Source organism: Dermacentor albipictus, chromosome 8 (genome assembly GCF_038994185.2).
Source record: "Dermacentor albipictus isolate Rhodes 1998 colony chromosome 8, USDA_Dalb.pri_finalv2, whole genome shotgun sequence".
Lineage (NCBI taxonomy): Eukaryota > Metazoa > Arthropoda > Arachnida > Ixodida > Ixodidae > Dermacentor > Dermacentor albipictus.
The window spans coordinates 48,880,409-48,907,062 of NC_091828.1; the positions used below are offsets into that span (position 1 = coordinate 48,880,409).

Genomic DNA, 26,654 nt, shown 5'->3' on the forward strand with positions numbered 1-26,654 from the left:
AAACGAAGCAATTTTCAAGGAAAATTATTTTTTAAAATACAGCCACGCAAGAAAAGTTTTCACCAAAGAACGCCACCCCGCTTCCCCCTCTACTACGACCGTACGACAGGCTGTGGACGGCGTACGTGGGGGTATTGAGCTTTATACAATAATGAAACTGTGTGGGCAATGCCTTGTGTGGGGGTAAGTTGTGGCGCCATTGAGAGTAGCGGCGTTTGGGAGAACTAAAACGAACTAAAGAAGCAATAAAATATACGGGGATACGGAGGAAGTGTTGGTGAGCAGGTCGGTCGTCTAGTACAATCTAGTAGTGCTTTCATGACATACAGAACTATGGTCCCTAGAATAATCCAGGGACCATAACAGCTGTTTTAGAAGGAAACCTCACACGGTCGTCGCGCCTCGCAAGGCCTATTTCATTACCCGGGCCTACAGTACCCGCTGACCAACTGCCGGTGCTGCCGCAACGCGTCTGGAAGAAACGTGAGAGTACTCAAAAGGACTTCTTGGGCAAGTTGGTGCTTAGATTTCCTAGGCATACTGCCACACCTTGGCTCGTGTTCTGCCACAACTTGGCTCCCTGCGCATGAGCGGAAGTTGTATTTTCTTCTTTACGTTTGTTCAGGCTGTCATTAAAGAGTTGGTAGTTTGGCGCTTCACTGTCTCCCTTTCTTCTGTTCCTTTTCCAGAAATGTATTTTGCGCCACAAAGTATACGTAGTGAGAGTACTCGGAGTTGTGCACGATTACCTGTTTTTTTGCCTACACTTAATTGTAGGACAAACCGTGTTTGCGATTTCGTGCCGTATAACGTGGTATAAAAATTTCTGCTAGCGCGAAACGGTTGCTGCTGTCTCGCAGAGATCGCAGAACGACGAGCACTTCTGCATTTCCTATGCGCTATCTCTAGTTGAAACACCAAAGTGCCACTGCTTGTAGTGTGTAACAGGCGTGTGTTTTGTGGCGACGTGAAAAAGGTGCCACCTCCCATGCGCCAAGACTTGCCTAGGCAATGAACTGTCAGTGCTGCGAATGCTGTCTCATTGATCATTTTCACGGCGAAGCTGTATATGTCTAGGTTCTGGAAAAAATTCCGTGCGTCTATAGAGCCGTGTAGATCAAGAATTTCCTCCTATGCGTAAGCCAATCCCGAAGATATTGCATTACCAGGCCCACCCGCAGTTTGAGGTGAAGCAGGCTTTAAGGACTCCGTCAACTTCAGAAAATAAGTTTAATACATTATGTCGAATTACAACCCGTATCGGATATTAAGCTGATATGAACACATGCTACACATCCATCCGAGTCGGCCATGTGTGCGTTCGCACCGCCCTCTCTTTGTCGGCGTTCCAAGCGCTTGTGTATCTCCTTTTTTTCCGCTCTCCTATGGTGGCGGGCCCCAAAACGTGCTGCCCACCAGGTACGCGAAGCGGAAAGTAAATACGAACCGTCCATGTGGCCCCGATCCCGCAAGCATGGAACGTTTCAGCGGAGCAACGGCCAGGTTTCGGAGCGAGTTTGTGGGCAACAAATTTTATGTGGCCTGTGTTGTGTGTGGCAGCTCGTTCTCCAGCGAAACCATTACTGCACTGTGGGACGTCAAACTACGGGCGATCGCGTTGGCTACTGTGAAGCATTGTGACGTAGTAGTTCTGCGGGAACCCGCAAGGTGGAGAGAAGTGGAGAGAACACCCCCCCTTTATGTGAAGCATTGTGTACCCTCGGAGTGCGATGAGGTGCGCGTCTGTTCTACGTGCCGGGATTCGTTAGTAAAAGGTGTGGTGCCCCGTTTTGCAGCAATACGTGGGTGTGTATACCCCCAGTGCCTCATCAACTTCCGAGGCTCAATATCGTGTAGGAGTGACTAGTGGCGCCTCACCTTCCATTTATATGCATACTGTGTTTGATGCACGCCAACGGACAGTTCACCCGCCGTGGTTGCTCAGTGGCTATGGTGTTGGGCTGCTGAGCACGAGGTGGCGGGATCGAAACCCGGCCATGGCGGCCGCATTCCGATGGGGGCGAAATGCGAAAACACACGTGTGCTTAGATTTAGGTGCATGTAAAAGAACCCCAGGCAGTCGAAATTTCCGGAGTCCTCCACTACGGCGTGCCTCATAATCAGAAAATGGTTTTGGTACGTAAAACCCCATAACTTAATGGACAGTTCGCCATCAAGGGCCCCACATACGCAGCTTTGCTGGTCATCCACCTTCACGATGTGGAATGGCACTGAATTTGTTTTTCTCCACTTTCATCAGATGACTGTAGGCTGTGTGTCTCTTAACTGGGTGCATGTCACTGGATGGTTCTCCCATTGTGCTGAGCAGTGGTCATGCATATTGCTACATTTCTTTTCCCTGCTCACTCCTTAATTGAGCTGACTCCTCCAGCTGAAGCATCAGCATTTTCCATGTATTGCTCTCGGATAGTCACAGTAAATTTCCTTCACTTAAAGCTTGTTAGCAGCCCTTTGTGTTAGCTGTGGAGTTGTGTTGTGCTATATGTCAAAATTTTGAACACTCGTACGTATATGTCAGTTCCGAACACTCGTACGTGGTGAGCAAACAGGTAAACAAACTCGCTTCCCTGCTGCTGTCGCTTATGGGTACTTTCAGAGGCAAACATGCTTGAGTGCGTGAATCAGCTCATTATATGCACATTCATTGCTTTTTTTGTTCGTGTTGTAACAGCATGTTGGTACACGAAAAGAAGAAAAAAATGTTGGAGGACGTTTCAGCTTTGTATTTGAGTGGAACATGATAGCATTAAAAAAAATCCCTGACTGCTTTTCACACTTCCCGTCAACTGCAGCTTATGTAATCCCAATGCTTTGCTGGAAACGCTGGCGGTGATCGCAATGCACGAAGGCGCGTTTTCAGAATATTTTTTTATTCTTCCCCCCCCCCCCCCCCCCTTCACACACAGCGGGCACCGCGGATGTGTGGATCCGAGTGCCAGCTACATGGTGTTCCAAAGGACTGAGTGGGATGTGCCCCTCCTATTGAGACAGACCTCAAACCGCAGCTGTAAAAGTGGTTTGAGTTTCTGCATAACAGAATTATGCTTTCTGGTATGTTGAAATAACGATCCGGCACTATATATTAAATTACAATCTGACACTATCATGTCTGTAGGTTGTAAGTCATACTCCGGAGCTCGCCTTCAGCCCTTGCCGCACGCAGAGTGAAACCCCCACACGGCTACTAATAACGACATTGTTCTACCGCTTCTGAATTTCAGCTTGTGCCCTCTAGTGATTCCGGCCGGCATGTTCTTGGCCAGTGTTTCTAGTGGTTCTGAATTTGACATTGAGAGTATAAATGCCGAAAGTGGTTTATTAGCGCCAATTGCAGCTCACAGCTCTGGTTCCTTAACAGATGACTTCGTAAAAATTATTGCACCTGACCTCACCTCTGCGCAGGCGACAGACATAAGTCTCCTGCTTACATCGTACAGTGACATGTTTGATTTTAGCGCAGGCCTTTAGGCCAAACATCTGTTGTTCAGCACCATATAAACACTGGAGACACGAATCCTATTCGTCGGTGTCCCTATTGTGTATCGCATATGCTTCCCTATCATGTATCGCATGCTGAATGTCGAGTCATCCAATCAGAAGTAGACAAAATGCTCCGCAAAGGGGTCATCGAGCCATCAGCCAGTCCTAGGGCTTCGCCTGTCGTCCTTGTGAAAAAGAAAGATGGTACCTGACGTCCTTACGTCGATTATCGTGACTTAAACAAGATCACGCGAAAAGACGTCTATACCCACTCACATGCATTGATGATGCCTTGGGACTGCTTGCACAGAGCTAAATACTTCTCGTCCATCAATCTTCGATCCGGCTACTGGCAGATTTCAGTTGATGAAATGGATCACGAGAAGATAGCCTTCATTATGCCGGATGGCTTATATCAGTTCAAAGTCATGGCCTTTGGCCTATGCAATGCTCCTGCGACATTTGAACGTATGATGGACTCCCTTCTGCAAGGCCACAAATAGACCACCTGTCTCTGTTACCTACGACGTTATTGTTTTTTCACCCATGTTCGGCAGCCACCTTACCCGACTCACTGCTATTCTTGGGAAAAGACGGGGAATGCAGGGAGATGGCAATTCAAGACAATGAGCAAAACGTGAACAAGGTGAATGCAGGAGCCAGCGTTTCGACAAGTGGGCTTGTATTCAATAAAATGGGGCTATTCTTGGGGTCTTCCGAAAAGCCAGCGTCCAACTGGACTCCACAAATTCTGTTCGGGCGCCGTCAGATTACTGTGTTGGAAACCTCGTTGATGCATCCGGTGTCCAACCAGGTCCGGAAAACGTTCGCGCTGTACGCAGTTTTCCTGTGCCACATTCTGCTTCTGACGTGTGCTGCTTTGTTGGCCTGTGTTCTTCCTTTCGCCGTATCGTCAAAAACTCCAAACTTCGCCGACGTTGCTCGGCCCTTGACAGATTTTCTAGAGAACACGCCATTGTAATAGGGCCCGGAGCAGGCTCATGCGTTCGCCGTTCTCATTGGATTTCTCATTACCCCTCCCATACTTGCTCATTTTGATCCATCTGCACCGGCCGCAGTCCAAGTCCACACTGGCACAAGTGGCCATGGCATCGGCGCTGTTCTCGCCCAACAACAGAACGGTACTGAGTGCATAATAACTTACACCAGCTGCCTGCTGTCACCCGCCAAGAGAAATTACTCCATCACCGAGCGGGAGTGCTTGGCTTTAGTTTGGGCTTTCGCCATGTTCCGGCCATATTTGTACGGCCGTATGTTTTCGATTATTACAGACCACCACATATGTGCTGGAATGTATTTCTCTGCGGCTGAAAGCACGCTGCCGAATGACGCGCCGAGTCATTGTGCCTGACGCATGTATGGAACCACGTGTTGCTGACATCATGCCGGTTCTACTTAAACTGCTGTGGAAATAAAGATGGGGCTTTTTCCGATTGCCAGCGGCTCGGACTACAGTCGTCTCCGGTCTTTCGTCGATCACGCACTGATAGCTGCGGGCGCCGTTACGACATGGTGTCAGAAGTGATGCGATCCACGCACTTTTGAAAGTGATTGTAGAAAGAGCATCGTGACGTCATCAGAAAAGGAGGCTGCAATGGCCACTGCATCGCCGCCAGGCCTTCAGCAGCCACCACCGCTGTAATTCGTCAATAACTCGCAGTGCCTGGCATGGATACTGCACTTCGACGAATATCGCTATGCGTCGGGCCTAAATGAATGCCCGTAAGAGGCACAAGTACGCACTCTGCTTTATACCATGGGTCGACAAGCAAGGGACATCTTCACCACCTTCAATTTTTCTGCAGAAGATTCGAAGAAATTTGAGCTTGTCAAAAAGAAGTTCGACGATTACTTCAGCAAGGAGGGCAACATTGTCTATGAGAGCGCTTGCTTTCACAAGTAACACCAGATGCCTGGCGAGTCAATTGACCAGTTTATGACTGCTCTACACATCTTGGCGGGCAAAAGCGACTTCGGAGAATTCAAGCGGCACCTCATCAGGGACCGGTTCGTCTTGGGCTGGTGGGATGAAAAACTTTTTCTTCGAGTCGCTCCAGATGGATCCCCAGCTGCCTCTCGCAACAGCTCTGGCGAGGGCCTGCCTAAAACAGATCGTTCAGCAGCAGCAACAAGAACTTTGAAACTGCAACAAAGTCCACGAATACACACTGTGCAAGCCATGTGAGGACGTCAATGTCGACGCACTGGGCTACCACAGCAAACCACAACGCAGCAAGGACACCAGGCCAACATTAGCTCGTTCCAAGGGACCATGCATCTTCTGCGGATGCAACTCGCACCCAAGGACAACCTGCCCAGCGAGGGACCAAAGGTGCTTCAACTGTGGCTTAAAGGGACACTTCGGCAAGGTGTGCCTCAAAGGGACTTCTCGAGGCTACCAGCGAAAGGTACAAGTGTCGTCGGTACAAAAGGGCACTGGCGAGGTTCATTTGGGCGCAGTCAGGGCGCCTGGCGCCACGGCGCGTTACTCCGTGCCTGTTTTCACAAAGGTCAACTCAGGCGCAGAAGTATCCGTAATTCCAGCATCGTTTCCGGGACTTCCCATGAGTTTGGAAAAGGCCGACGAGGTCTTGATTGGCGCTAGCAGTGATCGCTTAAATGTTCTGGGCAAGTTTCAGGCTGATATATTTTGGAGGGGCCAAACTTCTCGCCAAACGTGTTATGTGGTCAGTCCTCTGCGCCATGTATTGCTGGGTTTGCCGGCTTTCGAAGCGCTGGGAGTCATCAAGTTCGTTGACTCTGTGGCTCAAAAGGAACGCAACTATGAAGTTTTGTACCCTCGGGTTTTCAACAACTTAGGCACCATGCCCGGTGCCTTCAACAACCTATCGTCTTCAGTGGTTTCATTACCAGCTGCTGACAGTGGGGCCGAACACCACCTTCGTCGTCTGTCTCCAACTTGACAGCGTCTCCAACTTGACAGAGGCTTTGAAGCGAGGAAATTATAGCAGGTTGACGATAGAAAAAAAGGCCACCATTTTAAGGCAAGTGTAACGTGGCCGGTGGCAAGTGGATCATCCGATGTCGCTGAATTAAACATCTTGAAGCAGACACTATCAGGCTACATAAACAATGAGGCAAGATTTTGGAAGCTGCCGAGAAATCTGCTGAATCTCAACAGAAGAATGTCATCCAACATGCCCACCCAAAACTTGAGGAAGCTATTCTGAGGTGGCTCAACGCCATGATCGCCTTGCAAGTGCTGGTGTCCGGTGATGTTCTAAATCAAAAGGCAGAAAGCCTGGTGCTTCAGATGAAAATTGAGGGTTATAAATTTGCTTATGGCTTGGTCCTAAATGTTACGAGGAGAGGCTACTGAAGCTTTAAGAAAATGTGTGGTGAAGAGAGAGAGATGCAAATGAGAGAAAGGCAGGGAGGTTAGCCAGAGTTAAAACCTCCAGTTTGCTACCCTGGACTAGAGTAAGGGAAAGGGGAAATAAAGATAGAAAGAAAAGCATGACAAAAATAAAAGCGTGAAAAAAATGAAAAGGGATGGAATGGGATCATTATAGTCTTTCTAATAGGCGACTGCAACGTAAAGAGGTCAACAAAACCTTGACCGACTTTCAGTGCGAGGACAGTTCATGTTGGCATCCGAAGAGTGACTTCTGAAAGTGGCCTGTCATCAAGGCGTGCCGACGCGGTCGCTAGTGACAGCCGGTGCGCGCTGTGTCGAGGACAGTGGCAAAGTACATGTTCTATGGTCTCCTAGCCACTGCAGTAACTGCAAGCCGCGCTCTCGTCCATACCGACTCGGAAGGCGAAAGACCTTGTGTAAGCGACACCAAGCCACAGTCACCAAACTACTGCTGTCTCAAGTCGAGACAGTCCAGATGTGGGTCGAAGTCGAAGAGTGGGTCCAGTCGGTGTAGACGTGTGCTTCAAGCTTGGTGTGTTCCATGAAGTTCTGATGGCTTCATTTGCAAGCTCACAAATTTTCATTGTAGCGTCTGTTCTTGAGAATGGAATGGAATCTTGCAGCCCTCCCCATGTGCAGATTGTGCTGCTGTGTCGGCATGTTCATTGCCTATTATGCCACAGTGGCTTGCAATCCACTGTAACATGATGTCGCGTCCTTGCGCGACGAGGTGGTGAAGTAGCAGTCTGATTTCAAGAACTAGTTGTTCGTGGGGTCCGCGGCGTAAGGCAGAAACCAAACATTGAAGAGCAGCCTTGGAGTCACTGAACACTCTCCATTTCTTGGGTACTTCATGAGAAATTACACAAAGTGCACAACGAATAGCAGCAAGCTCCGCGGCAGTCGATGTAGTCTGGTGAGATAGTCGAATCTTTGTGGTGTAGGTTATTGCAGGAAAGATCACACCGATCCTGCAGACCCATTCACCATGGTTGAAGCGTCAGTATATAGAGGGCGATGCTTGTTGTATGTGTCCTACAAGAGCAGTCAAAGCTGCTTGAGTGCTGGAAACGAGAGTTGGGCTTTTGTTCATATCCCTGGTACTATTAGTCGAACTTTTGCTTAAGCCAAACACCATGGGGGAAACGGAGCTCTTGCTGGAGCTGTATAACCTGATGGAAGGTATGAACGATAGGGCAGTACTGTTTCACAAATGGAGGCACGTGGTCGATCCTCTGGCAGTGAGGCTAGACGATAGGCAGGGGCTCGAGCAAGGCGCCTTACGTGTCCTCTGAGTGCTTCCATGGCTATATGAATCTTGGGCTGGGAAATCATGTGCAATCGCAATTGTTTCAGCTGTTCACGAGCACTGTGGCAGTCTAAGACGCACTCTAAGTGCCTAGGCGTGGACACTTTCGAGTGTACGGATATGACTTCTGCAGGTGTTGGTCAGCACAGAAAAGCTGTATCGCAAATATCCAAGGAAAAGCGTCCTGTATAGTTGCATCATTGCATGTACTGATGTACCCCAGGCTTTTCCTCCAACAAACTTCAGCACATTAGAAACATCCATCAGGCGCTTCTTTAGGTGGGCCACATGAGGATTCCTGCAGAGGTCATGATCAATGATTGCGCCCAAGAATCAGTGTGTCCTGACAAGGTGTGCTTTGATCGTCGATAAAGACATATCGTATGATCTCATTGGCTTTCGGCTAAACGCGACCAATGCGCATTTTTCTGGCTAGATCTTGAGCATGTTCCTATGGGTAGGGAGCGCAACCCGGACAAAAGACGAGAGGAAGTACACAACACGAGTGCATACTAACAGCTGGTTTATTATTTCAAGCAACGGACTATAATATACAGAAAATGTAAAGACGTGTAAAGTTACGTTTACATAGGTGTTAGCCTATTTTGCCATTCAAAAAATCAGTTTCTTTATCCTGCAGAGTGATGAAGTCTGGCTAACGCATGCGCCTGAGTTCACATGCATGAAGTAGGCCTCTACAATCTCGCGGTTAATTTGAGGCATATTTTTATGCAATATTTCCGTTTGTTCAAACATACGTTTGCATGAGCAAACTCTACAATGCGCGGCCAGATTATAACCTGTTTCATTCCTGATCGCAGCTTGGTGCTCCCTAAGGCGGATGTTAAGGCAGCTTCCTCTGTGCCCAAAGTACATTTTGCCGCACAAAAGTGGAATGACGTAGACCACTCCCACCGAGCATGACACAAGCTGCCCCGAGTGTTTGACATGGCATGTAGCTTTGGATGCCTGTTTAGGTCTATTTACAAGATTATTTTGTTTAAGGAGTTCTTTGCTGAAAAGATTACTTAAATTATCTTGAAGCCTTATTGATTTAGATACGTTGATGTTGACGTCGCAGCTTTTTGAAGCCTTGCGTGTACTTGTGGTCGTGTCACACTAGACGCAGATGTCGTCGGCATACATTGATATTTTTACTGTGTTCGGCAGTCGTTCCACGAGACCAATGAGTACAAGGTTGAAAAGCGTGGGACTCAAGACACCGCCTTGTGTAACTCCATGGTGTGTATAATATTGCGAGGTTGGGCCAGCTTCAGTGTGTGTCGTGAAAGTGCCACTGTAGACGAGTGGCCTGTTGAAAGTTATCGTTGTAGTAGGCTACAGTCGTTGCATCAACAGTTCGGGTCCAGGGACACAGTTAACTGGGACTAACCTGGGCAATTTTATAGCCAAACCTCATTAATTAATGTCGGCCGGGAACAATGTTTAGGTACGCACTAAATTATGTACGAATTAACTGACAGTGCCAGTTTAGGAGCTACTTACCGGCCGGAAAAGAACTACATCACAATACTCTCAAACACACATAATAGTCAGGCTTGACTTGTGGGTAGGTAGCGAAAAATCGACGATCTTCACTTGCCGCCATCATGGCCTTGCTGCGACATTTTCAAACTCGGTAAGGCCGCGAGCGATTTTGTCCACGAGGCCCCGTTTCTCTGTGAAAGCTCACTTGACGCTCAAGGTATGCGCCACATCATATAATGAAGGGCCGTCCACTTCCACAATGGTCATCATCATCAGTTTCACTTGAAGATGGGCGCGGTGCAACGTAGGCGTTCTGTGATGCAACAGCGGCAACAACTTCGCTATCTGAGAAGTCCACGGATGTAAGAACATCGAGGTCGGCATCTTGTTAACATAAACACGACACGCGGCAGCAAAGATCATTCAACAACACAACCACAAACACACTGGCAGAATGAAGAAAAAAATTCACACAGGAACTTTTCTCTGGAAGATGTTTGAAAGCATTGTGGAACCTAATTCGGCCAGTCCAAATGACAACGCTGCGACGACACGAATGATGCAAAGTGCATTGATAACGCAAGCAATCTACTGCAGATAGTGGAGCCCGATGCGCTAGTGACGTTCCGATCATTATAAGCCGTTATCGTTCATTAGCGCCTTATCCATCCGTGTCAAACCATTATGAACCATTAGCAAATGTGCACCACGGTGTCTGCATATATGACACGGCCGCACGGACCATATCTTCAAAACAAACAATGCGGACAGTGTCGACTGCCAGTAGCTCCACACGCTTGCTTTCCACCGCTGCGCGCTGAAGAGAGACGCACGGGCCTACATCTTGAAAGCGATCAGCGAAAGGGGCAGGGTACGGCTTGTGCTGAGAGGTTTGTGAGCACTGTGTTGTCGCCGCCTCATTTGCGTTGAAGCGACAGGCAGCATGAAGTTACAGTCAGTACAGTCGCTCGCTGCTGCGGGCTTTATTTTGAAAGCGGTCGTCTTATGGGATGGACGGAGGGACATTTTTCTCGTCGGGTAAGCGTACAAATGCATATAAAAAATGTGCTTCTGTGCGTTTGCTATTTGAATTGGATTGAATTGGGTTCGACGGTGACAGCGAATTTGAACCCCTACCAGCAGCTTCGCGTCACTGGAGGGCAATCTCGAAGGCCATGCTTTTCTGCACTGCAATCGGCAACAGCTGTATGAGCAGGAAATACGTCATGGTGGCTATGTCTAACGTCGGCTGTTGTCTGGGTGTCGCAACTCGAGAATCGAACGGCTGCCCACATGAGGTTTTCCTGATTTTGTGCATGTGCATGTAAAACAAAAAAGAAATTAGTACACACTAACCGTTTGGTGGGCACTGAGTGACTACGGCTTAAGCGGTGAGCCAATACATGGAGTTCAATGGGGGCTGGGCAGTGGAATCTTCGCAACTACGTTTAAACCGCAATTACACATTAAACGGGTACATATTAACGAAGTTTGACTGTATAAGTTGGTACCAGAAGAAACCCCTGCATTCACTGTGTACCCTTGCCACGGTGGCAAGCATAGCAAGGAACGGCCGACTGTTGTCCTTGGCAGCAGCATTCTGGGAATTGAAAAGCTTCTAATGCTTGTTATCAGTAGATCAAAGAGTCTGAGATGTTTCAAGAGAGCGCGTGCTCAAGTGCTTTACGAAGCCAACAAGAGGGCGTGGATAATGGAACACCTTTTCAAAGAATGCATTCTCAAGCTTGAGAGGAAGGTGTATCGCCAAGGACACTAAGCACTAATGACAATAGGCAACTGTGTTGTGCATGGCCATGTCAAAGACCTCAAAGCAATGCAAGTGGAATTGTTGCCGCCTAACGTAAGATCACTCCTACAGCCGATGGACAAAGGGATTATCTGTACTCTCAAGCAGCTCCATCGGTCACGTGGGCTTATTCACATGGTGCTATGCGCATGGACAGTTGCAAGAGCCACAACATTGAAGTGATCTCACCAGTTGCCATGCTTTTAGATGCATGGAAACCGGGACCGAGCACACAATCCAGAGCCATGCAGGTGTCACGATCCAACATGAAATGCTGTCATCATGCAATGATTGCAACCCTAACAAGCCTGATTAGTCCCCTTTATCTGCATATGCATTTGCATATCGAAATGACGCTGGAGCAGTTCACCAGTGCTGACGACATCTAGTTTTGTGTTGTACTTACTAACGACAAGATAGTTTGCCAGGTGCTGTAAGTAGATGAATTGGACTCTCGCAGAGAAGAGCTAGTGACTGTGCTCCCAACTAACTTTAATCTAATGCGAGCCTGCATGGTGCTTTCGGCTGTTTACAGTGAGAATGTCACCTTTGTTGACGTGCAAGCTGATCTATTCATATTGCAATGCACCACCGCGGAGAAACATATTGACGAGTTGTTTAAGCAGCTTGGTGAATAAAGTGACTATTTTTTTCTCGGTGAATTCATTCTTTTGAAATGCCTGATTTGCCGGGTGGTTGGCAACTGTAAACAAGTACAAAATAAAATCTAAGAAAGTTGCTATACATTTCAGCAGTGCAAATATTTATAGTATAATCTCTGTACAAGTTTCTTGGAATGGCACAAAAATTCATATCACTCAAAAAAAGGTGGCGGGGAATCATCATGAGATGTACAGTAAAATGGTCGACTTTTCAAAATTTTGTACTTTAAGAAGTCGAGGTCCTTGTTTTCATAGGATGGATGCTTTGTCCGGTGGCAGGCTAGCTTGGTTCAGTCAAAAGGAGCTTTCTGCAAGAATTTCGCCGCACAATATGCTCTGCAGCTTGCCTTGGCGCTTATTTTCACAGACCCGGACTTTGTACCCTCGAACATTTGTACCCTCGTAACTAGCCTGCATCATGCCAGATGCTAGTGTTACCCGACTGTCAACATGGACTTTGTCAACTTTACCGAGAGGAAGGTTTTCTGTTATGTGCCAAGTGCTGCATGTGTAATCGCAGTGATTATATGGCTTCCTCTTTCATTATTTACCGTGGTTGGCAAGCACCACCTTGCATAACCCTGTGAAAGGTGTGATTCACTGCAAACTGTACTCTTGAATTCAACTTGTGCACACAGGCTTAATATACCCTGAACATGGTTTTGTGAACCCCTATTTGAGACTGACAACTGCAGAGAACTAAATCATTCATCAGCACTACCTCTGCTTTAATATTCGTAGAAAGTACATGTCTAGAAAAGCTAGGAAGGTTGGGTCTGGCAACAAATATGCCCTAAATTGTGAGCACGTACGCTCTTTGTGTCGGCACACTTGTTCCAACTAAGCAAGCGGCTCCTGTTTACCATCATTATCACCAGTTGCTTGTGTGGGAAGGCTCTTCAGTTCAACATAGTCTCAGTACCTTCGGCTTGCAGTCGCCTTTTATTTTTTTTTCGTGTTTACAAGCAGGCGTGATGCCATCATTGTTTGTGGTCACTGCTAGCGGGAATACGGGAGCCGTGGCATTGCTATGTGGAGAGCCCCACCACTGGCATCTCATGAAGTCTTGCGGTGCATGCGCAATCAAAGCAATTTGCGAAAAGTCCAGCGAGTTGTCTACTGTGGCAAGTCGTCTGCCAATACTTCATGAGGCGCAATCGGTGGCCTTTATGTCTTGAGCACGCCTAGCTGCCGAGGCAATGCCACTGACAAGTTTCAAAGTGCTTAAAGATTCGCCTCAGAGTTATTTGGAAGCTGGTGAATGTAACCCTACAATGCTACCGGCTGAAGTCGCTGAATTTGAATTGCAGCTCGTATTAATTTAATTATAGGAAATTTAGTGCCCCAAAATGTGTAAGTGTGATATTTTGCAATGTGTACAAGAGCGTGTAATCACATTTTCTCAAGTTACTTGAGTTAAGATGGGTAAACCTTATATACAGTTTTAGTTATTACTTTAATTATTCCTACTTTCAAGTCCTGTAGGCAACACAGAATGGAGTGGCAACAAAGCAGAAAAATGCCAAGACAGTTATAAAAAAAAAATAGGGTAAGCAATACTATGACAGATTGTTGTTTTTAATGAAGGCCAATTTTATATGTATGTTGAAAGATGGTGTGATCTGTAATTTCTTCACTACGTCGTTGGAGTGATAAACCTTGAGGAATAGGCAAAGGCGCGCACACTTGCGGCATTAGGAAATCTGTCAAATGGTTTCTTCGTGCATGTTGCACTAGAATAGCAGGAATACTTAGATGAAATAAAGCCAATTGCTTGAATTTGAATCTTCTAAGTGCAAAGGTTTAGTGGCATTCAATTTTTATCCCAAATAATAGTTGTGTATTCTAGCTCTGAGCGAACTAAGTTTTTCTAGAGTGTCAGTGCATCAGAAGAGGAAAAATTACAACCAAGATATTTTAATGCGTGTTCAGCATTAGTAGTAAAATAATTAAGATGCATATTCTGGGACGGATCATAAGTTACGCGAAGGCCAAGATATTTCTGGTCGTCTCCTGATTACAGCAATGCATAATTCAGTATATATGTATGTTTATCGCCATTGTTTGCAATACTTGACATTCAGAAAGATTTACACTTCTCAGCGTTAAGTTTCCTTATCCATTTGCTATACTGGTGTGGCACGTTGTGGAGATGCCCTTACTGAGTGAAACGCCAGGGTTAGTAATCACACAGTATATTACAGACATCTGCTAACGGATTAGTTGATTGCTCAGTTAGGAATATATATCAAAACGTTTATTTAAAGGAGAAAAAAAATGCAGAAAGCGAGTGGGTGGAGCCTCTAGTCCAGGGCCCCACTGGCTTGAGCGGTCCGCCGTGCTTGGTCGAGAAGTGCTAGTTGCATCTCCCGATCCTCGCTGGCGAGCCAAGTCTCCCACTGCTCCCTTCCGGAAAGTTTGCCGGCTATTTTTGGTGTATTAATTTTGGGTGGCCTGTTCTGGCAGTCCCACGTAATGTGGGCGAGAGTTGGCCGGCCTCCGCACCAAGGACAGCGAGCGCTGTACAGCGTTGGGTGAATGGCATTTTTCAAATAAAGGTTTGGAAATGTGTGCGTCTGTATTCGGCGCCAGTCATAAGCGTCCTGCCTGGATAGGTCAGGGTGTGGTGGACTGTACTTTCTTCGCTCGCGCCGCTGGTGCTCAAGGATGTCTCGTGGTAAAAAGGGGTTTTCGTCAGAGTGGTCGGCCGCTCGGTTGGTTGACAAAAGCACGAGCTGCGCCGTTTGCTCTCTCATTGCCCTCGAGTCCTGCGTGACCCGGGCACCAGATGATCATGTGTTTCTGCGTTAGGTTGGATCCTAATAGGTGAGTGGTGATGTGTGGTAGCCTCCCGGTGAGGAATAGTCTACATGCGACTTGGGAATCTCTAAGAGTTATCGACGATTGTCCCAGAGCGTCCTTAGTTTTAATAGCTAGCGCGATGGCTGAAGCTTCTGCGCTATTCGCAGATGCAACTCTAGCCGTGGCACAAGTCACAAGCCCTTGATTTGCGGCTGCTCCTACCACTGCGAGGGCGTATTTGTCAGCACCACATCGAGCGACATCTGTGTAGACTGTATCCGGGTTTCCATCGAATTGCTGCATTAACTTTCGAGCTCGAGCATTTCTACGTCCCTGGTGGTATTTTGGACTCATGTTCGTAGGGATTGGGGCTACTATGATCCTTTCATGAAGGACTCTGGCCAGAGATTCGAGTTCTTCTCCCGCATACTGTGGATGAGTAGGGTAACCCACGCGGCAAAGTAATTTTCTGCCAGAGGTGGTTAAGCTAAGCCGCTCCCGTTGAGATATGAGCGTCGCTGCCCGTAGCTCCTCGTAGTTATTGTGAATCCCGAGGGCCAGCAGGCGTTCAGTAGAGGTTCCCTGTGGTAGGCCGAGAGCCGCTTTGTACGACATTCTAATCAACGCATCTAGGGCCTTTAGTTCTGTTTTCGTGGGGTCCTGGAAAGGGAGGCCATATGTGAGACGACTTAGCACAAAAGCCTGCACGAGCCGGATCGTCTCTGTTTCCTTGAAACCTTTTCGGTGATAAGTTACTCTACGGATCATACGAGAGATCTGTTTCACCGTAGTCCTAAGGGTTTTAATGGTGTGGTCTACTCGTTTGTTGCTTTGCAGCCATAGTCCGAGGATTCGCATTTTTTTTACTTCTATTTCTATTCTAACTTGTATTCTCTAACTTCTATTTCTATAACTTCTATTCTAACTTCTAACTTCTATTTCCGTACACACACCACCAAATTAACTTCATTATGGACACGCTAATTATCCAGTGGAACGTCAGAGGTCTCCTCAGAAACCTTGATGATGTTCAAGAACTTCTCTACGAACTCACTCCAAAAGTGATGTGTGTACAGGAAACCCATCTTAAATCTAAACACATTAACTTTCTTCGTCATTATGTTATTTTTCGTAAAGATCGTGATGATGCCATCACATCATCTGGTGGTGTAGCGATTATACTCGACAAAGGTATAGCATGCCAACATATACAACTACAAACGCCCCTAGAGGCAGTGGCCGTTCGAGCCATACTTCTAAACAAACTTATTACCATCTGCTCTCTGTACATACCCCCGCATTATCAGCTCCATAAACATGAATTCCATACATTAATAGATCAATTACCTCGACCCTATTTGGTACTGGGAGATTTAAATGCACACAGCAACTTATGGGGTGACTCTCATTGCGATGTGCGAGGTCGACTGATTGAACAGTTTCTCTTTTCTTCTGGTGCATGTCTTTTGAATAGTAAGGCACCTACATATTATAATACTGCACATAAAACCTATTCCTCTATAGACCTCAGTATTGCATCTCCCACCCTTTTACCTGCTCTTAAATGGAATGTTATTAGAAATCCATACGGGAGCGACCATTTCCCGATAGTTCTGTCTACACCGAAGACGAATGAATGTTTTCCACAGTTTCCTCGGTGGAAAACTGACTCAGCAGACTGGGAACAGTTCCAAAAAATTACTCTGATATCGTGGGCTGACATCAGTGCTCTAAGCCTGGAAGCTGCGGTTGAATACTTCACTATTTTTCTGATAGATGCCGCAACCAAATGTATCCCAGAAACAAAGGGGTCATCTAACAAGCGTCGTGTTCCGTGGTGGAACAAGGAGTGTCGTAACGCGCGTAAAAAGCAGAACAAAGCGTGGGGGTTGCTCCGCGACTCTCCGACGGCAGAAAACCTTGTTAATTTCAAGCATGTCAAATCTCAGGGAAGGAGAACGCGCCGACAAGCCAGAAGAGAGAGTTGGCAAAAATATATATCAGGAATTAACTCTTACACGGATGAGACAAAGGTCTGGAATAGAGTGCACAGAATAAAAGGTCGACAACCCTACTCGCTACCTTTAGTAAATACACAGGGAAATAGCATGGAAGACCAGGCGAACTTTCCAGGCGCACATTTTGAACGCATATCCAGTTCGTCGCACTACTCTGACACATTTCAAACACACAAAACACGAATAGAATGGCAGCAGTTAGTACGAAAAAGTGCAAAATGTGAGATATACAATAGATCATTTGGCATAGCAGAGCTTCAAGCAGCACTAAACTGCTGCAACAAATCTGCCCCAGGCTCTGACCGTATAATATATGAAATGTTAAAACACCTGCCATCTGAAACACAAAGAACTCTTCTTTTCCTTTACAATAGTATATGGTATTCCGGCCAGATTCCCTCTGTCTGGAAAGAGGCCATTATCATTCCCATTCTGAAACAGGGTAAGGACCCCTCCTTGGCAAACAGTTATAGGCCGATAGCGTTGACAAGCTGCCTGTGCAAACTCTTTGAGAAGATGGTGAATAAACGCTTGCTCCACTATCTGGAAACCAACAAAATATTAGACCCATACCAATGCGGTTTCAGGGAAGGTAGATCGACGACAGACCAGCTTGTTCGCATGGAAATGTACATCCGTGAAGCCTTTATCCACAAACAGCTTGTCGTATCTGTATTCCTTGATACGGAAAAGGCGTATGACACTACGTGGCGCTTTGGGATCCTTCGCGATCTTTCTGGAATGGGTATACGTGGCAACCTGCTGACCATTATTGAAAGCTACCTGTCTGACAGAACGTTTCGTGTTAGAGTTGGCAATGTGCAGTCACGATCATTCGTACAAGAGACAGGTGTACCGCAGGGTGGAGTACTGAGTTGTACGCTCTTTATTGTGAAAATGAACTCCTTACATACCATGATACCTCGCACACTCTTTTACTCGGTTTATGTAGACGATGTACAGATAGCTTTTAGATCATGCAATCTTAGCATCTGCGAGAGACAGCTACAGCTTGGCCTCAACAAACTCTCAAAGTGGTCAGAAGAAAATGGTTTTAAATTTAACCCTCAGAAAAGCACATGTGTTTTCTTCTCAAACAAGCAGGGGCGTAGCCAGGGGGGGGGCTTATGGGGCTTGAGCCCCCCCCGAAATTTTTTCCTGCTGTCCATGCACCGCCGACCAAAGCGAACCCCGGCGCCGGAAACCACTCTGGATTTTGTCTAGAATGTCTTTTTGACGCTCGAAAAGACATTTAACCGCGAAGATTGCGAACTCGGGCTGGATTTTGTGGCAACGCCCATACACCGGCAGTCACATAACGCCAAGCAGTGCCATCCGAGCACAAAGTTTCAAGGGCGCTTTGATGGGTAGCGTGCTCGCCGCGGCATCTCACTGAGGCCACGGAATATATGGAGCGCATGGATATCAATTGCGAAACTTTATGGGTATAAATCTCATAAGCTCTTGATGTGAAACGTGCATTGACATTTACAAAGTTGTGCTTTAAATTTTCTATTGCGGAACTTTGTGGGTTTAATGTTGTTATAAACATTTGACGCCAAAGGCCCACTGACTTTTCTAGAGTCTTACATCGGAACATACAACGAGACAAGCCAAATCAACACACTAGCAGACGAGTTGACAAAGCACGCAGCGAGGTCGAATGAGACGATGTGTTGGGATGGTTCATTTGTGCCGTCATGTCGCATAGAAAAATATCAACATTTTTTTAACTATACGCCACAACATCCATGTCAAGACACTAAAGCCAGCCAAAGTAACTACGTTCTTATTTATTTTTTCTACTTTGACTTTTATTCGTGGAGGGCACATTGAGCCACTTCAATTTTTTTTGTTCTCGCTACCCTACCCGCGGGCTGCCAGAGCGAGCCAGAGCGCATATGTTTTTTTCGTATGGCCCCGACCACCGCGCGGTGCACTTCGGTGTGCGTTCGGTTTGCTTTGGCCGAGTGGATTTTTACCTGACAGAGCTTTGGAAGCTTTCTGGCCAGCAGACAAGAAAAAAAAAGAACGGTCGCTCGCCGCCATCACTGTGGGGACTCGAAGGATTGCACCGCATTCCTTGAGCGGAACCTTTCCGGAAAGTCTTGTTTCGCCGGTGTAGGATACTGAGCCGTATGCGTATGGTTCTCAGTGGGCCAAGCGTCTCATGTTTTCTTCGGTATTAATTCCGTAGCCCCATTAGGTGCCCGATGTAGGCATTCGATTCTGGCCAACATACTTTCCTATGCGTTTTTTTCTTTCATTTCGGTGCCTCCGCCCCACACAAAAAAAATTCATTGTTGCGGCGCAGCGAATTGTCGCATGGTGAAAGTTCGATTTTGATACTTCTTTTGCGGAAAGTAATGGGCGACGGGACGCTTCAGTTGCCGGATACGTTTATTATATTATTGCGAAAGCAATTATATGGACACTCCAGGCGCATTCCTGCCGTCGCCGTCGCACTCATGTTTCGTATAAAGTCCAAGGGTGATAAAATCGTGACCACGCGCTGCATGCAGTATGTGCGAGTGAAAGCGTAGGAGGGGAGGTGGAATGGGTGAGCCGACGATGGTGGCTCAGTCTCGTGTGCGCAAAGGAAAAAAAGCGGGGAGCAAGCGCGCTGCCTTCCGTCGCGCGCAATACATCGGGGGGAGTGGATGGAATGGGGGCGGAATCTAGGATTCTGTGAATCTATGATTGTGCAACATGTTTATTTGCCTTGTTTGACGCATTATATACAGTTACTTTTTCTTAGATACATAGACTCATTGGAGACTTATACGTATACTTAAATATCTTGTTGCGAGGTTTTGTGTACACATGCTGTGAACCTTGTTTCCAGTGACACTTCTTGTCCTTTATCAAGCCGTATTTTCGCATTTGTATATCCCACTGTATCTTTGCATTTCTAATGTACGAGGGCGAGTCAAATGAAAGTGGGCCTACCCTAACCGCGCAATAATGGTTCGGTTCATTATGTGCGAGGCATGCGCGTAGGAGAACGGCATGTCTCATTTACAAAAGTGACACGCAGGTGTGAAGATAAATGTTCTTTAATGCTCGCATACACTGGGTTGAATATGGTTGCGTCACATAATGGACACTTCAAAAGTTGAACAGCTCGGTGTCGCGAAGTTTTTGACAGCTAAAGGTGTTTCCAAAACAGAAATTAATCGCCGTATGGCTGCCGTTTACGTTGAACACGGCATCTCATTGACCACTGTGAAGCGTTGGAGCAAACGGTTTAAAGGACGTTGTAAAGGCATTCCAAGACCGGGCCAAAACCATCGTGCAATCACCCCCACACAATTTCAAAGGTTCATGAGCTGATGAAACAAGAACGGAGGATAAGCATCGATGAACTGGCAGACGGTCTGAACATCAGTCACGGTTCGGTTCACTCCATAATTCATGAGCTCCTCGGTTATCGGCTCTTCGGTGCGCAATGGATCCCCAAGATTTTGATCCATCGCGAGAAGACGGAGAAGTTTCGCGCTGCCTTGACTCATCTGATCGGGTATCACAACGAGGATGACGACTTCTTGTTTGCAATTGTGATCGGGGACGAACCTTGGTGCCACTACTACGAGCCTGAAACATGACGGCAAAGCTTACAGTTGAAACATTCGAATTTACCACGCCCAACGAACGCAAAGGCCATCATTTCCACTGGAAAGGTGTTGTTGACTTTTTTTTCGGTCGTCCGGGTCCATTACTGATAGAATTTGCTAAATCTTGAGAGGTTATCAATTGTTTCCGATATTGTGAAACGCCAGAACGGCAGCGTGTCGCTGAACGTGGGAAATTGACGAATAGGGCCATCTTGTTCCACGACAATGCCTGTCCCCACGTCGCTTATGTGGTTAATACAAAACTGGCAAAGTTCAAGTGGGAAACGCTGCAGCATCCGCCATACAGCTCAGACCTGTCACCTTGCGACTTCTACATTTTGGGGCAACCGAAAAAACAGCTCAAGGGAACCAGATACAGACTTTTTGAAGCAGCAACCCAAGGAGTTTTATAAGACGGGAATCACGCGACTCGTTAGTCAATGGGATAAATGTCTAAATTCTCATGAAGACTACTTTTAAATAAAGTACCCCGTTGTTGGCTCACATTCATTTGACTTGCCCTCGTATATATTACAGAATTCCTGCTTTTTATACGTGCCCTCTGTTGCAACTATAATTTCGGTGCAATTACTCACGATACACGAGCGGTGACAGCTGCTCCTGCGTAATACATTAAAACAAATTACAGCGTCATTGAGATGTTTCACTGGCCATTGCATATATACAAGAATGTAAGCACGGTTCTTGAATGACAAAGTTTCATTAACATATTTGTCCTCAACTTGTTCAGTTCATTGCCTTTTAATTTTTCATATCAGCGGCATGCACTGTTTTCCTGGTTTCGAACTGATATAGTTCTAAAGTTCATGTGATATTTTATTTACTTATTAAATAGACAAAAATATCGAAGCATTGATATCAGTTATTTTGGGCAAAATTTTTGGCACATACGAGTATATTCTTTTATGAAAAAATACATATTTTATTGTTTTGACTGTGCGTAGGGTTCAAGAATTCGTTTGCAGCATCTTTGGCAATGACAATGCAGTTATTATTCATGGATTTGATCCCTTGACAAATTGTTTAAGAAGAAGCTTTAGCTCGGGCCCAATCCGACGCGGCCTATTCAAATACTCGTAAAACGCAGAACCGCTTTTCTTAGATAATCCTGCTAATCGCTTTTATTGAAATTGGTTGCATTTCAGAGAGAAAGTTAAATCCTAGTTCTGTTGGAAACACAACTTCGATTTAGGGCCTGAATTTTGTTTAAAATATAGTCAAAAATTCGAAAGCTTGAAAAAATAGAAGCACGACGTTTACAAACTAATAGCTATGCATGAAAAACAGACATTGTGGTTCTGTAAACGGCATCTATTATAACAGTCAAATTGGACAAGTTTGCAATGTCAATTTGTATCTTACGTGAATTGGTTACGTTGTGTACAAGGGTTCTGCACAAGCCGTATTTCCACAATACTATTTTTTTTAGATTGATATGTAACATATTTATTTTGTCCGCTGTCGATGTATTATTAGGTGCAATTCACAGAATTGTGATATCGTTTTTCATTGTTGAGTCACGGAGTTTTAAACTTGATAGTTTCGTTTTCTGAAAATTTTCGATTTGGGCAATTTTTAATAAATAATTGACCAGCTAAATGAAAAATTCGAAACCAGTAGTCACTAGAATAAAGCTTTTTCTTTTAACTGCAACAAACCTCCTCAAATTTGGTGAAGTGGTTGCAGGGAAAAACGAATTCCCCTTCTACATGTATTTAAATAGGAGCACCCGAGCTAAAGCTTCCTCCAACAAAATATCTGGCTACGCCACTGGCCCCATGTGTGTGTGTATATATATATATATATATATATATATATATATATATATATATATACATGGGGCCAGTGGCGTAGCCCCCCCCGAACAAAATTTCTGGCTACGCCACTGCAAACAAGAGAGGCATATCACCAGGACCCACTATTCACCTTAATGGACAACGACTGTTGGTCAGCCTTGAACACAAATTTTTAGGTATCATCTTGGACACAAAACTTAATTTTATTCCGCACTTGAAATATCTCAAAGCGAAGTTTCTGAAGACAATGAACCTGCTGAAGCTACTTTCTCGAAGAAACTGGAGCAGTGACAGGAGGTGTTTGCTTAGCCTATATAGGAGCCTTGTACGATCACGCCTCGACTATGGAGCCGTGGTGTACCAATCCGCATCGGATAGTGCTCTCAGAATCCTCGACCCAGTCCACAATCTAGGCATACGGCTGGCAACAGGCGCATTTAGGACAAGTCCTGTGGAAAGTCTGTATGTGGAGGCGAACGAATGGTCGTTACATCTGCGCAGAACGTATCTAACCTTCTACTTTTTAAAATTTAAATCGAATAACGAACATCCGTGCTATACAACTGTACATGACTTATCTTCTGCAAGACTTTACCATAACCGCCCATCTGTTCGACCTCCTCTATCTGTGCGCTTAGAACAACTGGGTCATGAAACTGCTATTCAACATCGAGAAACAGTCCTAATGACTCCCACTAACATTGCACCACCTTGGGAATGGCAGAATATCCAATGTGATATGTCTTTCGTCGCATTAACAAAACATGCGTCTGAGGTACACATACGTTCACATTTCCTCGAACTCCAGGCGAAGTACTCTTGCGCGGAGTTTTATACAGATGCTTCAAAGTCTACTTCTGGTGTAGCCTATGCAGCTCTCGGACCGTCATTCTCAACGTCCGGTGCACTAAATCCAAACACCAGCATTTTCACAGCGGAGGCATACGCGATTCTCTCTGCTGTGAAACATATAAAACAAACAGGTATAATAAAGGCTGTCATATTTACAGATTCATTAAGCGTTGTTAGTGGGATATCAAATCTACGAAAACACAACAACCCTATCCTTAATCAAGTCTACAACCTTCTATGCTCAGCCTACATGTCGAACCAAACAATTGTTCTTTGTTGGGTGCCTGGCCATATAGGCCTAGAGGGCAACGTAGCTGCTGACGAAAGGGCTACATCTGTAGCTTTTTGTGATGAAGACCTTAATATACCTGTACCTTACACAGATCTTAAGCCTTTCTTACAATATAAACTACGGAAATATTGGCAAAGGCAAGGGGACACTCAGGTATCCAACAAACTGCACCTAATCAAACCAAAGATAGGCAACTGGATCTCTGAGAAAAAAACAAGACACCAGGAAGTACTGCTCTGTAGATTAAGAATTGGGCATACCTATAGCACTCATTCGTATATTCTTACTGGAACTGACCCTCCAACATGCACTAGGTGTGGCAGTAGACTTACAGTCCTTCATGTTCTCGTTCAGTGCCGATAATTAGAAATGGAGAGAAAAAAGTTCTTCCCTTTCTTATACCATCATAATGTACCTTTACACCCAGTATTCTTTTTAGGCAATGAACCTATATTTAATTTTAAACTAGTTCTCAAGTTCTTAAAAGAAACAAATACCATAGACATTATTTGGCCAGGCTATTTGTAGCATAGCCTCTGCCTAGAGGCTGTAGCTGCAATGAAATCACTCGCAGAGCACATGCCTCGCAGCCCTTGCACTGAAGGGCTCTGCAGAGGCACTGGTGCTGCTACAAATTAACATGTTTTAGTATCTTATCGTTCTCAACGTGTTTTTACAACCATAGGACTCACTTTTCATTGACATTATTTTAATAGGTACATATTTTACACCATTTACAGCTTTTACTCGATTACGGACATATTCACCGATACTCATTGCCATCCATCACCAAATGTCATGGCGCTCTTTGGCCATTTCTGGCCCTTGCGCCAAGAAACAATATCCATCAATCAATCCTTTACCAAGCAACACTTTAGTTCAATGTTAATATGACTACAGGATGGAAAGCTTTGGCAAAATGTAAAAACACAAGTTAACATCAAGTCCTTGATCTAAGGTGACAAACAAGTCATTATTGAAACAAAGAAGTTGTGTATCACATGAAAATGTTCTTTTAGAACACTGCTTACATGGATGAAAGAATGAATTGCTTCCCAGAAAATGGATGGGGTGAGAATATATTGGGTGCTTTAAAAGTTTTCATGGAATGCTAGTCGAGATAGGGTGGTGGTCCTCAGGACAGTGCACGTGAGCCAATTTATGGACTGCAGCCACCTTCTCTGTTTTCCAGCCATTAGACTTCTGGTTATTCAACTGCTGTTAAAAAGTGACAAGTGTCCTAAGAAGGTTGTGCATCTTATTTATCAACTTAGCTTGATGAAATTTGTCAAGCAAGTAAATCTATGAATGGAGATTTCAAGTTCATCATCTAGATAAGTAGATATGACAAAATGCCAGATTCCAATTGGGTAATTTCTGACTGGTTGATATAGTAAATTTTAAAAATATTTAAATTCGTTCATGTAGACATCCTTAAAATTTATCTAAAGCTGAGGTACCTCACAAAAAAACAATGCTGAGAAAATCCCATTAAAGTTTTGAAAGTGCTGGGAATTTTATTTGTTCCGCCTGTGATGAAAAGAAAGGCTTTAGAATGAAGCTCATGTTTGCCGAACACAAAGAAACCGAATGCATTAAAATTGGTTTAGTGACTTTTGATGTACCTCCATTAGATGATTTTTGATAAATCTGGTTAAATTTCCTGCTTGCATGAAGCAGCATTCATTTTCAAACCGTTGAAACAATTTTGCGCAGCAAAACACTCTAAGAGACCGCACGAGAATATGCACTCAACATCCACATCGTGTTCAACACGAATGGCACATAGCAGTCACTGTGCTGTGTTGTTCACATTTCTAGGTGCTGAAAATGCCTTGTCTACTAATGGTGACATTATAGGTGCACCTTACACTGAATTGGGTTAGACTGGAAGTACCCATGATTGCACAGAGACTTGCAAGAATAAGTGCCGGTGCACTCTCTACGGTTCTGTATGGTTTCCCAAGTAAAATGGCACGTGTGCGAAGTGTGTATTGTTATGCAGTCCATGACTCCGTGACACGACACAGTTTGCCTTGCTAGAGCTAAACTGCCCACGTGATATGGGATTATACGATGCTCCTATGACTTTGGCGGTCCGGCATGATCTGATCACTGTCTGTTCTGATAATTGCTACAAACGCTTCCTCTTTCTCGGCATATCATCAGATAAGGATCGTTCTTTGCTTTCCATGCGCAAGTCCTGTTTCAAACTTCTTAGAACAAGTGTAGAACAAGCGCAGCTTGTAATCATGGTGCCATATCAACGAAGAAAGGTCGATCAACTTAAAAGCAGGCCTATCATTGCCACCCGGAGCTTTGTTGCACTGTTGCCATAGCAACAGCCAATCACAAGGGCTCTCTCAGGGTACTAGCATGATGAGCCATTAGCAGGGCTACATGCAATGTAAAATTAGTCGGACACTCTTCCGCAGCTTTTTCACATGCCACTGAAAAACCACAAGCTGTTCTTCAGAGCTTCCAGGGAGTTTCTGCGATATTGACGTCTTCTGATGTAAAGAAAATGGAGTATGGTGCATATAACGTGATATCCAGTTTTTGCTAGTCTTGAAATAATTCCACGGAATGCCTTTCTCCGGGGCAATTTCTCTTGCCTTTACTTGTAGCAGCTCAATGTTCACTACCTGGTGAGCAGACCGTGGGCATTGCACGAAGGCAGTCAGATCTTGTTCAATCTCTGGAAAGAGTCTGTTCTCTGCCTCTCAGAAACTTCTCAGGTCGTCGGACGAAACAGTTGCCTCCTTTGCTTTTTCCAGCCACGAACGCTGCTCTCGGTGACACAAAAATCGCCTTGCGGCGCAATTCCCGATGGTCTCGGCAGCTAAAATAACTTTCCTCTTAAAGGCAGCTGGGCACTGTTTTTGCAGTCCCAACATCATGCAAGATAGATTTTAGGCAAACATGCAGATTTGGGGTGTGGTACAAATGGCACCGGCTGAAAAAAGCAGCAGCCTACCGATGCCACCGAAAGATAACGCATCCTCCGCTAAGAGTCTTGATGATGATAGAACTGAGCAACAATGAAACCGGAACTGCAAATATTGGACTGAAAACATTGGGATCCGCATACA

General features: G+C 45.5%; 1 protein-coding gene and 1 pseudogene across 1 annotated transcript in view; one reads left to right on the forward strand and one right to left on the reverse strand.

Moving 5' to 3' along the window:
• Positions 1 to 26,654, forward strand: part of LOC139048757 (oocyte zinc finger protein XlCOF6-like) — a 101,236-nt gene that overhangs the window by 63,854 nt on the left and 10,728 nt on the right. The gene's annotated exons all lie outside the window — the stretch shown is intronic.
• LOC139049363 (U2 spliceosomal RNA) lies at positions 1,133 to 1,310 on the reverse strand (annotated as a pseudogene).